Source organism: Plectropomus leopardus, chromosome 3 (assembly GCF_026936395.1).
Source record: "Plectropomus leopardus strain MGB_pleo_1.0 chromosome 3, ASM2693639v1, whole genome shotgun sequence".
Taxonomy (NCBI): domain Eukaryota; kingdom Metazoa; phylum Chordata; class Actinopteri; order Perciformes; family Serranidae; genus Plectropomus; species Plectropomus leopardus.
The window spans coordinates 3,238,288-3,249,969 of NC_142178.1; the positions used below are offsets into that span (position 1 = coordinate 3,238,288).

Here is an 11,682-nt window from a genome sequence, read left to right on the forward strand (position 1 = left end):
TTGTTAATTTTTCTGATGCTGTCTCTGGGATCTTGAGTGCTGCGTTGTCCATCCTCCGCTGATGGTGCCATCCTGCAGAAGAGCCTGTCTTCCTTCACTGGCAGTAGTGTACAGTTGAATGCTGTTTTGGGTGAACACTTTGAGCTAAGATGTTGGGCTGGTTGGTCTTCTACATTCAGCTCAATTCATGCTTATCCCCTTGGATAAATCCTGGTTACACGTGTTGGGCTACAGGTATGCTTAAGTCATTAATCTCATTTAATCTTAAAGAAGATGTGAAGTTGTGGCTGTGCTTTAAAAGAACTATGGTGTTGCAATTGTATAACAAAGAATGTGTTTACTTTGCAGAAGTGAAAAAGACCAGAGGAAAGGGGAGTTCAGTTTTATCAGGAATTCGGTGTGGAGCCAGATAAGCACGGGGCAGATGCAAGAGTGGAGAAGAAGAAAACTGAGACAGCCAATGAGGAAGGACAGCGCCCTGCGTGCACAATGACTCATGTAACACTTAAAAGTACTGGGTCAGGGAGAGACAGGTAGTCAGACTTCGTGAACTGACATGCTTTTGTTGCTGGTCAGGGAAAGGAAGAGTTGACCCACAGCTCTGTAATTTTATTCCTTCACTGCTTAATAAAATACTGAAACCGGATATCTTCTCCTATTGCTTCATTAAAGAACTCGCAGGACAGCACTCACACATAGAAAAAGTTGAGAGTAGGATGAGTTGCTAGTCCACAAAACATGCTAAATTTAAATGAATGTGTAGAATATTCTTTTGATTATAGCATCTTTCAAATGATTCTGATGGCACAAGTTTAGGAAGAAGAGAATTTATGAAATCACCATGAAGATTTGTGCAGTTGAAGTGTTGCTGGCATCCCATTGTTTCACCTCAACGTCATTTTAAATGTCTAATAATAATGTGTATAATAAATATAACAATTTCATTGTGTGTGTGTGTGTGTGTGTGTGTGTGTGTGTGTGTGTGTACATTTATATCGTACTTACTCGTCTTTTGTCCTGCAGTAGATGGAGGACCCCTGTAAGAGCTTGGTGGATGCGGGGGTGGATTCCAGCCTGCATGTGACCCGATATAAACAGGTACAGGGATGGGCTGGAATATCGGCTGAACTGATGGACGAGCTGGACTGTGGAAACTGGGTGGTCTTTTCTGCTCTGCAGGCTCTGGTACTCGTGAAACAGAAGGTTACACAAGAAAACATTTTGTGCACCCATTACTGTTTTATCACCAGCAAAGAGTTGTGTCTTTCAAAATGCTTGTTGAATTGTGTTTTATAAAAGTAATAGTTCCAGTCCCTCACTACGATTGAAACTAGGGATTGAGCGATGTTGTTTTTTCAGGGCCAATACTAAGAGTGATTTTTAGTAGTTAATGAGACAAATAACCAATATTCGGAACCAAAAAGCATTTAAATTATTTAATTAAAAAATGAAAATATTTCTGTCAATATTTATAGAATTTATAGAATTTAAAATATGACAAAACTTTGTCTTAAATGCTTTTTACAAATGTTTAATCTAAATTGAAACTTTCAATATCATATACAGAAAGTTCCCAACAACTTTTTTTTACTTTAAGTCAAGTGAAAATTGAAATAAAAATGGCTTCCTGAGTTCTTACAAAGTAAAAGTTACTCCCATGCTGACACCTTCTTTGCAATTTATAATTCATTACTTTTATCATGGATTATTAAAATAAAATGCCGATAAGATAATGCCAAATATCAACCCTAATCACCCAGGCCGATGATCTGTTGACCCCCAATTGAAACCAATGTAAAATAGTACTCAGTCGTACTGCACCAACTGGTCACATCTTGTCACATGGGATGCAGAGCTAAGGGATCGCCATCCAATGGCAACAAACTACATCAACGATCTTTCCTAAGTGCGTAGTCATAGCATCATGTGACATATAGAAGACAAAAAAGTGTTTCCATTGCAGTTTTGCAAAATATGGCTTTTTTTTTTTTAAATGTATGTGTTTCCATTAGGCATATTTTATAGTCACAATTTAAATTTGTGCAATTTGAGGGTTAATGGAAACCCATTAAGGACCCATTATAGGAACCTTCATAGAAATGAACATACCATATTCCGGCTGAGATCCAGTACTACTCCAGTACGTGAATGGTAAACAGACTGCAATTAGAACATCCAGGTAGAACATCAAGGGTTGTTTCAGGTTTATGGGTTTTTTTTTTAATACCCAGACAGTTAAACAGTTAGTCCACCACTACAAAACACAGCTACAATTAAGTCTACTTTAGGTACCCTTTAGGTACACTTTCTATGATGCCAATGACTATAATGCATTATTACTCATTCTGAACATACTTATGATGTGTTATAATGCCTCTATAGCGCTGTATAAGAAGCACTCATAGTTATTTATAATGCTTTATAAAAATAATCATAACTCACTGTAATGCCAATGTCTATAATGAATTATGAACATTTGATAATGAGTTATAGTGTGAATATAGTTATAAGCATTTATAAATATTCAAAATACTTTATAACAATATGCATTATAGACATGGGCTTCATAGAAAGTGTCACCAAATTTCAGTATGTCAACACATGACACAAAATCACCAGATGCATCAATGTCAGTGTTGATTTGGATGTAGCTAGCTTCATTATAATTTCATATAATGTCTCCAAATATATGATATCTCCCATTAAAATGTATCTGCACATTCACCTGGTTTAAGCATAGGTAGTCTGTCCTCGACAGGCTGTTTGAGGATCTCTGTCAGCTGCTCCTTCAGCAGCAAAGCTCTATGTTGCTGTCACCTTCTTGGAGTCCAGAGTGATTAGAGGGCAGAAAGGATCAACCTTTACTGCCCGAGGCAGATCAAATGTAGCCTGTTAGGAATAAAGAGCAAAAAACAAATACAAGTAACTCTTTTAAAACTGGAGCTGAATCATTTTTCTTGTGCTGCTTTCAGGCACCTTTCACAAGTATTAAAACATTTGATCTGTGAGCAAATTGGTGGAATTTCTTTCAAAAATATGGGGAAATGGGCAATGAGCAACTTGGTTAAAATGTTCCACAAATTACAAGAAATTAGTAGATTTAGAAAAAAATATTTTTTAAAAGTTTAGGGAATTAAAAAAAAAAATCTATATAATATAATAATCTATATAAATCTACATAATCACAATTATGTATTATTAATTAAGCATTTTCTTGTTTTCCTTCTTTGTTTTAGTACTTTCTTTTTCTTTTTTTATTTATTCATTTTTACTAATTGTCACTTTTTACTAACTTCTTGCTAATTTGGGGGTCATTTCTTCTTTTGTAGCTCGTTTTCTTTCTCTTTTTTTAATGAAAACAAGCCAATTTGCTCAGGTTTCAAAGGATTCATGGGATGTTTTTTCCCAAGTCTTACATAACATGGCTGTAAATATGCTCTGGGCATACTATTTGTTTTTAGGCTAAACCCTGATTTCCCTAATTTTCACCCTCCCAGACTTCATCTTACTGTGACAACGTTCATCCCACCTGCAGAAAGGCCAGGCTTTGGGACTGACTCAGCAGACTGTTGACATCTTCCCAGGCTTTTGTCATCTTCTCTGTATTCTCAGTCAACCTCTTCATGAGGTCCTGAACTTTCATCTGGCCGACCTCCAGCTCGCGGTCAACCTCATGTTGGGCCTCGCGTTCATCCTGGGCCAACATATCCCGCATCTGCTGATACACAGCTGCCAATGCTGTCTTCCTTTTGGTGGCAGCATCCCGAGAACCACGAGGGAGACATATAAGAAATAAATACAGAAGCAAGTAAGTAGATAAACAAACTGACATGATGTAATTGCCTTCACATTTAAAAATCAATCACTAATTAATTTGTCTCCAGTTCTTGTAAAAATCAGGAAATGCAATCGATGAAAATAACCTTCAGCTTGCTCTGCATGTCATTCATTTGAAACAAAATAGCATTAGTCTTCTCAATCTTCCTGTCCAGCAAACCCAACTTGTCCCGGAGCTCAAACTACAAAGACAGGAAGGAAACATGGCTTCAGTCCAGGGAGAACTGTGCTTTGTTTGGTGCAGACCCTGTTCACCTGTTCACAACAGCCTCAATGGAAGATCTAATATTCATATTTGTATTTTTACTACCATTGTTATATGTTATTTTATTGTTGATATTAGTAGGCACGTTTACATGGAGCCTACTAATCTGATTAGAATAGGTTAAAAAGTCCAAACAGATAAAATATGATCTATATAAAAACCTCAGTTAGCTTAAATAGGCCCAAACCAATTCAAATTTCAATCGGTTGCAGAGGAGGAGTTTAAACCTTTTCATAAACTGATCAAAAGAAACTTTGTATCATGTCAACGATTAAGCTGATTCATCTCTGGCTGCATTCTTTCTGCACATGCTTCGTGTCATATGCTACTGTAATTTTATTTTTCATTATGACATCTATCTGTCTGTTCAGGAAAAGGGATCTCTCCTCAGTCGCTCCTCCTAAAGCTTCTGCCATTTTTTCCCACATTAAAGGTTTTTTGGGGAGAGTTTTTCCTTCTCTGCTGTGAGGGTCTAAGGACAGAAGGATGTTGTGTGCTGCAAAGCCATCTGAGGCAGATTTGGATGTGTGATAATGGGTTTAATAAATAAAATAGACTTGACTTGGCATTTGTAAACAGTGCTTTCCATGGGGCCGTTCACACATCAATGCTTCTTGCATGAAACTTTAAACTTTTGTGAATATTTACCGATGAATTTTATCTCATATAGAACAAATTGTAAAAGTCTGTTAAACTGGTGCGAATCTCAGACCATATTTCCGTCATCTAACAAAAACCCATTGACTTTGAGACAAGAGAAGAACTAATTCCTGGGACACTAGGATTAATTGAGTTTCTCATGTATTGTCCGTATGTTAAGTTTTAAGTTTTATGTTTTAATGTTCTAAGTTATTCATTTCCTCAATAGCTGCCTGGACTAGATTGGGTTGTCAGAACCGGCGGATAATAAACTAGAGTAGTTTGACATTTTCGGAAAAACTATTACTTGCTTTATTGGCAAGAGTTACCTGGGAGGATTAAAATCACCACTAGGTCAGTTCAGTATGTAATAGAAGTCAGCAGCCAACTGGTTTATAAATAATGATGTTGTGGATTCTCAAATTCAGCTTTTGGGCTATTGCCATCTCAGTGTTTTTGGAGCCAAAAGGGACCATATTTGAATGAGAGAGGATGAGAGAGGATGAGAGGTTGGAGCTGAACATGTGCAACTTTGGACCTTGATCAAATGTAAAAAGGGTGACTCATAAAAAAAAGACTCACCCGCCCAAAACAGTTTGTTGCAGCAGGCTGTAAACAACTTTGTTTTTGCTGTAAAGTTGGACGTTATAACATGGGGGTTAATGGGGATCAGAGTTGCCAGATTGAGGATCAAAATTATCGTATTCTGAGAAAAATGATCAGTCACAATCACAAGAATGAATAGGTTAAATGTATTATTTCAGTAAGCAAGAATTTAAACGACTTGCTGACACATCTACAAATTTACCCATTGCTTCAGAGAGAAGCTATTTCTCAATCTACACAGCTCAGCCCACAGCAGCCGAGTGTTTACAAAAACAAACGGCAGTGGCGTGTGCTCCATGAACGTGACCCAAATATGGCCTCTACCAAACGGGATTGGCTGTCGGGAGATCACGTGAGAGGTGACGCGTAAACAAAGATGTAGGAGCCAGGAAAGCAGTTAAAATGAGATGGCCATACTAAACTAAGTGCTTATTGTAAGCGTCACAACGGTCAAATTATCCTACATTACCGCCGTTTTGGAATTACTGATCGGACATCATACAGAGGGCAAAACTATCGTACAAATACAATAATTATTGTACATCTAGCAACACTGATGTGGAGCAACTGGCTTCTGTAGCCAGCCTCAAGTGGCCAATTAGAGGAACAGCAGTTTGGGCACTTTTCATTTTTCAGCCCCCAAATTTGCCACCTGCTGCCAATTTAGAACAAGCAAAGAAAAACTTGGGAAACAGCTAGCCTGGCTCTGTGCTAATCCAACAAACCTCTAACGCTTACCCATTAACACATGATACCTTGTTATTTATGACAGAAATGACAGAAAATGCAGTGACAGTCCACATACACACACACACACACACACACACACACAGACACACACACACACACAGACACACACACACACACACACCTCTTTCTGGTTCCTCTGCTCCTCAGGAGACATGAAGGAGCAGCCTTTGTGGAGCTGCTGGAGGCAGAGGCTGCAGATGGGTCGGCCATGTTGGCTGCAGAACAGCTCCATCAGCTTGTGGTGGTCCGGGCACATCCGCTCCGACAGGTCGCCCACAGGTGCACTCAGCTGGTGGAGACGAAATGTGGGGTTTTCCCGGTGAGGTCGCAGGTGCTCGTCACAGAAAGAGGCCATGCAGGTGAGGCAGGTCTGGGACGCTTCAGCTTCCATACAGGTGTCACAGCGAATGACATCCTGCTGTCTCTGGTCTTTGGTCTCCTGTGCCCCCCTGCCGGCCTCGCCCCTGCTCGTCCTCATGTTGAAGGTCTCCACCACGGTGCTGAGGACCGTGTTTTTCTTCAGCTCCGGTTTGGTGGAGAAGTGGGTCCGACACTGAGGACAGCTGTACGAGTCCTTCCAGGTGGCCAGGAGGCAGTCCTGGCAGAAGTTGTGTCCGCAGGGGATGGTCACCGGACAGTCAAAGGTGCTCAGACAGATGCTGCAGGTCAGCTCGTCCTCCAGACTCACCAGAGAAAACGGACTCTGGTCCACGTCGGCCATCATGTAACCTGGGATAATGCTGAGAGGGAGAAACTTGACATTTTTCCTTTATTACCCTCATGTTCCTCCCTGTGTTCCTATTGAATACCAATCCCCCTACTGGGGTTAAAAAAACGTTCAAACATAACCTTTTGGATCACACGTCAAATGTCAGCATACAATCAACCTTCTGATATTTTTTTTTTCTCATTGCAATAAATGTAGGCTATAAGCCACAGCACACATAATATTTGCAGAGACCTTTTCCTCTAGTTCAGCCAACAGCAGCTCACAGGCAGTAACTGTGTTATCTCATGATAACTCATGACTCAACTGAACTAAATAACTGTGTGTGTGTGTGTGTGTGTGTGTGTGTGTGTGTGTGTGAGAGAGAGAGAGAGAGAGAGAGAGTCCTTTTATAAGTACAACAATTTAATCCTCTGTTCTTGATCGCAACACAACCATCAAATGATACTGAGGCCCCGGTGGCTCTCATTTGCATAACAGTGTGATATTGAGTGTGTTAAAAAGCAACAGGTAGCATGTTTTGTCACACTTCAATAACTCTGTGAAAGTAAAATCATTTCTAAAGGGATTGTTATTCTTTATTTTCTAATGCACTTGTGGTGTTGGGTGAACCCCCGGTGTGGAGATGCAGGCTGGATTCCAACAGAGAAGCTAAGAAATGTACTACTGTGAAACTATCCACCATGGACTCTGTACTTCCTGTTTTATTTTTTACTGGTACTGCAGCTGCCCTTACATCGTATGTACTGTTGCATGCAGTCTGCACACAATCAGGAAAAACTACTTCTTCATAAGTACATACTGTATATATAAAGATGAATGACACGCTCCCTCTTACCCCCATTATGCTGAAGTGAGGTGAAAATATCAGAATACGGCAGTGTCATCTTGTGATGTCCTTGAAAGCTGGAGTCTGCGCAGTAGCAATATCCACGGTGGCAGATCAATTTTAACTTTTAAGTTATAACTGTATATATTGTGGATTCTAACATTTTGCGTATTTGATCAGCCTACATATGCACTTCTCTATTATTATTTTCATTTTGCTGTTGTGAGGTTAGTTTGTGTAATGTATTTATGGCGTTGGGCGAGCCCCCAGTTTCGAGAAGCGATGTACTGCTGTGCAACAATCCAACAATCCACCATGGACTCTGTACTTCCTGTTTTATTTTGTCAACCCTGGTATTCCTTCGGTGGGTTCCACTACCCATATGACCGTACTGTATATTTTTTCTATTTATTTTTCTAAATATATCCTTTATTAATCCCCACAGTGAAATTTTTCATTCTGTTGTCATTTACACATACATGCACAAACAGGAGCTACACATGTACTAACTGGAGATACATCAGAGCAAGGGGGCTGCCCATGGATAGATGCCTTAGCAGTCGGGGGTTCCCTGCCTTGCTCAAGGGCATTGTGGCAGTGACCAGGAGGTGCTAGTTCACCTGTATGCATGTAGTATGCCAAAAAAAGATTTGGTATGTCAGATGCAGTATGCCAAGAGTACCAGGATGCTAGACTACATTCCAGCAGATTTTGCAGCATGCAAAGCGGCATGCTTTTCTGGCTATTCATACCCACAATCCTCTGCACAGCGACTGAGCCGCAAACAGATGGCAGCTGATTGGCAGCTGATTGGCAGTGGATTGGAAGCTGATAGGCAGCTGGTTGGTATGTTCAAAATAAAGATCTAACTTAGATATATCTTCAAGTTAAACTCTGTACATTTCCATGTAACCACAGCAGAGCTCTGTGGGTCGATCTCTTCTGTGGCAAGTACTGCGAATGGTGTTTTCTTTTATCTCCATGGTAACAGATAAATAAACAAGAGTGTTGTGGAGAAGTAATATGTTCATACTGCATACAACAGTACATACTTTGCAAGGGCAGTTGTAATACGCACTAAAAGTAAAAAGAATCAGTATGTAATTCAGACTGCACCCCTTGTTTCTGTGAGCGTTCCCTCCTTCCTTTGTTCTGCATGACCTGCTTTCAATCACTTCATCAGCTGTCTTGTATATTAACCCTACCCATTGACTCAACTGTTTGCCAGTTTGCCTTGTACTCCAGTCTTTCTTACCAGTAAGTGTCTGCATGTTTTTCTGCTGTGTGTGTGACTCCTCCTTGCTGTTTGCCTTGTGTTTGATCTTTTGGACTGATTTCTCTGGTTTTTGCCAAACTGCCTGCTCCCAACCTGCACTGTTGCTGCTGTTTAGCCTTCCCGTGTGTGTTTGGATTAAATTTTTAAACTTGAACTTTGCTTTTTGTGCCTGATTTCTGCATTTGGGTTGATTCCTGTCCTCTGTCCTTCACATTGCTGTGGTGGGGGTCAGAAACAAAATGTATTTCAGCTGCCAAAAAAAAAAAAAAAACAGTTTTAAATGTGTACTATGTTGGGAGTATTTTCACGGCTTTACCTTGCTCATTTAAATGGGAAAGTTATCAAAAGCTTTAGTTCCCCATCTATGCCCTCATCAAAGCCACCAGACTCCATTGAGAAAAATGATAATTTTAGCTCCCTGAACTCAGGAGCTGCTGGTCTACCGCTGCTTTGATCAGTTGGTTTGTGTTGTGTGACTTTACTGAATCCGAACAACTTTTTAAGACCTTGACAGATGTCAGTTATCTTGTGCTGCTTTGAGACACCTTTCACAAGCATTTAAACGTGTAAATCATAAGCAAATTAGTTTGTTGTCTGCCAAAAACATGGCATTTATAATTTATTATAAATTATATTTATAATATATTTAAAAGAAGGTTACAGAAAAAAAATTAATTGATATTTATAATTTAGTTTTAGTATTTTACTTAGTCAGGTCATTTTTCTGTTCTTTACTCTTTTTTTTGTGCTAATTTCAGGTACTTTTCTTGTAACTTTTTTTCTAATTTCTTGCTAATTTTTGGGCCATTTCTTAAGTTGCTCACTGCCATTTTTTCCATGTTTTTGAAGGAAATCAAGACAGTTGGTTGAGGTTTTAAAAGGTTAAATGCCAAATAGACACACATAACACAAACTAACTGTTGGAGGCAGCAGCAGATCAGCAGCTCCTGTGTTCAGTCAAGTTAAATCACTGTTGTTCTCAACGGAGCTTTGTGGAGAGCGATGTAACTGCTTCATTTTCCTGTCTCAAATCACAGTGAAAGTGAAGAAAAGCAGTGAAAATACTCTCAGTACAGTGTGTACTTACTGATATTGATTTTTTTTTTTTTAGGTGGTAAAAATGTATTTGTTGCTGACGCCTTCACAGCAGCACATTGCTTCCATGTCAGACTCCAGCTTGCTTCTCCAAACTTAAGAAAAAACTGAACTACCCCTTTAATACAGTGACGTCTTAACTCTTTTCTGGCTATGTTTGAGTTGCCTTTTTAATTTTAAGCCACTTTTTAAAAAAAATCTACCTGTAATTTACCTGTAAATTAGCAGTCCTGTTAACGCTGGCATATTCACTTATGTATTTTATACTGATGTCAATTAACATGTGTGTCCCTTTTCAAATAAACAAACTGATTAAACACCTATTAATTTATTCAATGGCGATTACATTAAAGGGGAACACCACCGAAATTCGGAATCCCAGCAAGTTTTTTGGCCTTGGAATGTTCAGTTGATATTTGTGAGCTTTCTTTGTTGAGCTTCTTTCTGTCAAAGCCAAAAACCCCAGAGGAAACTCTTAAACCTGTCATGTCACAGGGTATAAAGTTTGACCTGGTGTATTTATGTCTTGCAAATGTGGGTGTAGTTTAGAAGGCAGCATCTGTGCTGACCTCACACCCGGGTGGGCGGTGAGTGGAGTCAGCATGGTGCACGCCATGAAGTAGATATCAGAAGAATGTCGGGTCCAAAGAGGAAAAAGACAGAAAGCTTTTGGCACGTACCCCACCATCAACGCTTAATGTTAACAGTTACACAACGAGCAAAAGAGCGAGCTGGCCAAAGAGACCCATGGAGCGGCATCTGTGGCGTTGTTCAGTGGAGTCACCTGGTCCAGAGGAGCTGATCACTAAGAAGCATGAGTGCTGTCCTCATGGTGAGTCTGACCACACTCAACCCCCCTCAGAACAGGGAGGTTACATTCACCCAGAGAAGCTCAGAACAGTTTCACGTCTATTGCACCATGTAAAGAGAGACACGAGGTTGCAGGCTTGCTAATCTTAGCTAACCCTTTGGTTAGCTGGCCTGATTTTTTCTTTGTTTTCAAAACATGGGAAGAGGGCGATGAGCAACTTAACAAGAAATGGCTGAAAATGTTGAAAGTGGTTCAAGAAAATTACCTGAAAATAAGGACAAAAAAAGGTAAAAAAAATAAATAAATAAAATGACCTCAATAAAGTGCTAATATATTTGTGTATGTGTATATATATATATTTTTTCTCAGGTTTCAGAGGTTTAAATGCTTGTTAAAGGCATCTGAATGCAACACGTTACCTGATGCTGATCCAGGTGTTAAATGGTTCATGAGAGTGCATGAGCCAGGTTAGCATAGCGGCGTAACAGATTGGAGCAGCTCCATAGACAACCAATGTGAGGTTTTGTGGATCCACAGAATGTTTTTTTTTTTTTTATCATTAGCATTAAGTTGATGATGGCTCCTTATCTAAAACGCACACCTGTCTATTCATTTATGCCCTTATTAATAAGTGAAGTTTGCTAAGAGTGCCAGTGTTCTGCTTGTTTTAAGACCATCGGAATTACATGCATGAATTTTGAAAATGATTGTGGTTCCCCTTTAAGTAATAATATATTATAAATTTAGACAAACTGACTAACTGGACTGCTGTCCTTCTAAATATCTGACATGAAGAACTCGAAGACTGGAAATTTGAAAATATTGCACTAATAATACCAATGGTGAC

General features: G+C 39.5%; 1 pseudogene across 1 annotated transcript; it reads right to left on the reverse strand.

Annotated features, from left to right (window-relative positions):
• Positions 1 to 1,422: 1,422 nt before the first annotated feature.
• LOC121942008 (E3 ubiquitin/ISG15 ligase TRIM25-like) lies at positions 1,423 to 7,077 on the reverse strand (annotated as a pseudogene). Its single transcript, XR_015776167.1, has 3 exons — positions 6,219 to 7,077; positions 3,530 to 3,742; positions 1,423 to 2,889 (listed from the first exon to the last, which is right to left on the reverse strand). The product of XR_015776167.1 is annotated as an E3 ubiquitin/ISG15 ligase TRIM25-like (transcript).
• Positions 7,078 to 11,682: the final 4,605 nt, after the last annotated feature.